This window comes from Myotis brandtii, unplaced genomic scaffold, assembly GCF_000412655.1.
Source record: "Myotis brandtii unplaced genomic scaffold, ASM41265v1 scaffold4, whole genome shotgun sequence".
NCBI classification, from domain to species: Eukaryota; Metazoa; Chordata; class Mammalia; order Chiroptera; family Vespertilionidae; genus Myotis; species Myotis brandtii.
This window is the reverse complement of record NW_005365371.1, coordinates 5793947-5798098: the sequence shown is the minus strand read 5'-3', so window position 1 is coordinate 5798098 and position 4152 is coordinate 5793947. Positions and strand designations below refer to the sequence as shown.

The window sequence follows — 4152 nt, the reverse complement described above, 5'->3', positions numbered from 1 at the left end:
GCAGCGCCCCAACCCCCCGATCTGCCCTGCTCTGTGGGTGACAGGGGGTGGCGCCGCAACCTCCCCATCGACCCTGCCTTGAGTGTGACAGGGGGTGGTGCCCCAACCCCCCAATCGGCCCTACCCTGAGCGTGACTGAGGGTGGCATCGCAACCTCCTGATCCGCCCTGCTCTGTGCATGACGGGGCGGCGCCCCAACTCCCCAATCGGCCCTGCTCTGAGCCTGACCAGGGGCTGCACTTAGGGATTGGGCCTGCCCTCTGCCACCCGGGAGCAGGCCTAAGCCAGCAGGTCGTTATCTCCCGAGGGGTCCCAGACTGCGAGAGGGCACAGGCCGGGCTGGGGGACCCCCCTCCCCACCCCCCCGAGTGCACAAATTTTTGTGCACCGGGCCTCTAGTAGGCTATAAATCTCATTAGGGCAAATCCCTGTCTGTCTTCTTTAATGCAATATCCCCAGCAACTACGTCACACCCTCAATAGACTCTCAACAAATATTTGTTGAATGACTTTGAAGATTCCAAATTCATCATTTGTTGTCTCGGAAGCCAATGTTCATTCAGTAGGATGTTAGGCAAGGGGGCCGAAGGGAAGAGCATTATGCAAGATATGAGGTGGGAGAAAGCCAGCCTGAAAGCTAAAAGGCTGACTCTCAGATGTCAAAGTAGAAGCCGGGCGGCTTTCCAGCTGTGACTTGGCTGTGTGTTGATTCAACCACTGGCTTATCCGGTTCTATGAGAAACCATGTCACCTAGTGGTACTTCTGCCTGGCACCAGTAGATGGGGCAGTGTCATAACAAAAAAAAAAGTGCAGTCTGCCTTCCAGTGGGGTCGACCACTTCCCCAACTGACTTTGCTGAAGTTCTGTTCTGGAAATGCCCTATGTCTCAGATCTGTGGTGTGGGCTCATAGAGGGCGCCACCAGCTTTCCCAGCAAAATACAGCCGCAGTTGTGACTTGTGCTTTCTGAAGGGTGGCCAGCTTCTCCAAAAGGTGAGGTGGGCCCCAGAGGCTGGCCCAGGCCCTAGGAGACAGCTTGGTCCTCCTCCTGGGTCTTTGAGCACAGGCACAGAGCATGACTCACACACAGCAGTGTTCCCATTTATCTTCCAGAGCCTTTCTGTCCTCCCAAGGTTGAAAACAAGCTTATTAAGAAGGTAGTCCAGCCCTGACTGGTGTGGCTCATTGCTTGGGCGTTGTCCCATGCACCGAAAGGTTGCCAGTTCGATTCCTGGTCAGGGCACATGCCCATGTTGTGGGTTTGGGGTGGTGGTGATGGTGGTGGTGGTGGTGGTGGTGTAGGAGGCAGCTGATTGATGTTTCTCTCTCCCTCTTCTTCCTCTCTCTCTCTCTCTAAATCAATAAAAATATTAAATGACTCTTGTCAAGAGAGTCATTTATGGCCCATTAAAAAAAATTAAAAAAGGAAGGTAGTCCAGGTGTGGCAGAGACCAGTCCACAGGAGCAGTTCTGTGGGCCTATTTGCCTGTGTGCCTGGGACTGACACTCTGGCTGCTGCTGGAAAGCCTGGCCTTCCAGTGGAAACTTCCCTGCCACTGCATGAAGCCCATGGTGGTATCCCTCGCAGACGCCAAGGCCAACCTTAGCTCCCACCACCTGCCCCACACCCTCCTCCCCAAACCCTTCTGACCCTTGGACCTCTAAGCAGTTTGGAAATGTTAACTGCTTGAACGTGACATCTACTTTTGTAGGGGTTAGACTTCAAGATTACGGACCAGTTAAAGGTTAATTTGGTGTGTTTTAAATGGAAGTTTTTGTTTGGAGTGCCTATGTCATTGCACTGCAAGATATTCTGGAAATTTGAGCCAAAGAATGAATTAATTTTGGCTTAAATGGCTTACTATAATCCTAACTATCTCATTCCCACATCATGCCTGGTACCCCTCCAATTAACCCATCGGTGCTACTGAGCAGTAAGAAGTCACAGTTTTGGTCTAATGACAGCCTGGGGCCAGTCAGCCATTCCTTCCTGAAGAGACAAGGAGGGCCCAAAAAGCATGATCAAGAGACTTTCTTCTTTGATCAGGAAATCATCTTCTTTCATTGTTACAATAGTTAAACTCCATCCTAATCTGCACATGTACATGCATTTTCATGTTCTATAATTTTGCTGTCATTTATACCCCTAAAGCCCTTTAAATTCTTACCTGCATGAAGAAATCCTCTTCATCCTTCATACGTTACCACCTCTGTGGAGCCTTCCCTGATTCTCCTAGTCATAATGAACCTTTTCTTCCAGTTTTGGGTCTTTCTCAGGGCCCAACTCTGACTTCTTATTCCCATGCATGTCTCATTTATTAATTCAACAATTAAGCAGTGCCTATTGGTACCAGGCACTGGGGATACCGGGTGCTTTCATAGAACCTACAAACCCAGAGTTGAGTGGACTTCACATCCTTCATTGGACTGGGAGCTTCTTGGAGACAGGAATTGGGTCTGCAAGGGACTAGGTCAGGGACTGGCACCAAAAGGTACTCAGCAGTTAGTTAAATTGAAACTCAACACCAGTGACTCTGAGAAAACTGAATTAGAGTTTAAAAAAAGGTTAAACGTTAGCAAAGGTAGAAGGCCAGGACTCTCCAGGAGGGCTATGCGGTTCTGAAATCTGGCACAGAAGCCAGAGACATCCACAATCCCCTGGTGGACTGGGCCTATGGAGTGGAGATCGCACTGTCCTCCTCTAGGACGAATTTGGAAGTTTGATGTAGGATCATCTGGGCGTATATCACACATTACAGCCAGAAGGTGTTTTTTTTTTGTTTTTGTTTTTGTTTTGTTTTTTTTGAGAAGACCATAGAGGCAAGCAGGTTGTTTCAAAGGCCCAGAAATGAGTTACTAGCCAAAGGTCGAGCTGGTCAGATGATTAAAGTTGCATTGTCTAGTTGGCACAGAAGAAAAGCATGATTCATGTGATTATCATTCCCAGTGGAGGGTGGCCTGGCATTATTCGACACTCAAATAAAAACGTCATTTGAATTTTTACTGGGAATTCTCATCCAAACTGTGTCAGTGATGTAATAAAATAGAATGACTGGCTTGTCAAAGTAAACTGAGTTCTGATCACAGGTAAGCATTTCTTGGAAACTGTGTATATCTCAGAAAACAGATACTCTGAAACATGACAGCAGCAGGGGGCGCTGCTGGAGATTAGGAGCAGGTAGCAACTTATTTATAGACTATATATTTATATACTATATTGTTCACTCCAATCATCTCACTATTACCTGTGGAGAAAGGCTCCAAGATAGTGAAAAATGAGTCTTGGTGTTTTCTTTGCCCCTCTCTATTTTCTTTAGTAGAATAAAATTCTGAAAAAAAAAAAAATTAAACAGCCCTGTCTGGTTCGGCTCAGTGGATAGAGTGTCAGCCTGCGGACTGAAGGGTCCCGGGTTCGATTCCAGTCAAGGGCATGTACCTTGGTTGTGGGCACATCCCCAGTGGGGGGTGTGCAGGAGGCAGCTAATCGATGTTTCTCTCTCATTTATGTTTCTAGCTCTCTATCCCTCTCCCTTCCTCTCTGTAAAAAATCAATAAAAATATATTTAAAAAAATATTAAACAGCACCCAGTCATTCTCAGCTGCCATGTAATGAAAGAACCACTATTTCCCCCAACCTTTCTGCATAGTAGGTTATAGTATAAAATCCCACCTTCTACCACCTCCTCAAGTTTCGATGGAGACATTTATTCAGTGAGTTGCAATTCATCCTGGGGGTGGAGCGTCAGAAATCAAGTTTTTTCCTGAGGGGTAACCCCGGTCTTGGCGCTATAGATAAAAGAGATGCTGGTAAATTTGGGGTGTAATTGCTGGATTAGACTGGTCTCCCCATTCCCTCGACCAATGACCGCAACCAGGTCCCTTTAAGAGACTAGGAACCCGCAGGGCGTCGGAGACCGAAACGGATAGTCTTCCCTGCGCCTCCCCTGTCCCCGCTCGGCAAATGGTTTGCGCCGGCCTATATTTACCCGAGGTCTTCCTCTCGGACGGCAAGGATGTGAGGCTGGCGAGCCGGCCAGCGCTCCCAGAACCTGAGGGGTCGCGCTGCAGAGGCTGGTAGCAGACCGAGAGGGGACACCGGGCACGGAGTTGGACACCCCCGGAGGGAAGAAATGAGGTAGCGACCGTCCCCGGA

The 4152-nt window shown here is 48.6% G+C and overlaps 1 long non-coding RNA gene across 1 annotated transcript; it reads right to left on the bottom strand.

The window, feature by feature from the left end:
* Positions 1 to 3683: 3683 nt before the first annotated feature.
* On the bottom strand, positions 3684 to 4146 carry LOC106727287. The gene is made up of 2 exons (XR_001363454.1): positions 3986 to 4146; positions 3684 to 3785 (listed from the first exon to the last, which is right to left on the bottom strand). It is a non-coding gene; the product is annotated as an uncharacterized LOC106727287 (long non-coding RNA).
* Positions 4147 to 4152: the final 6 nt, after the last annotated feature.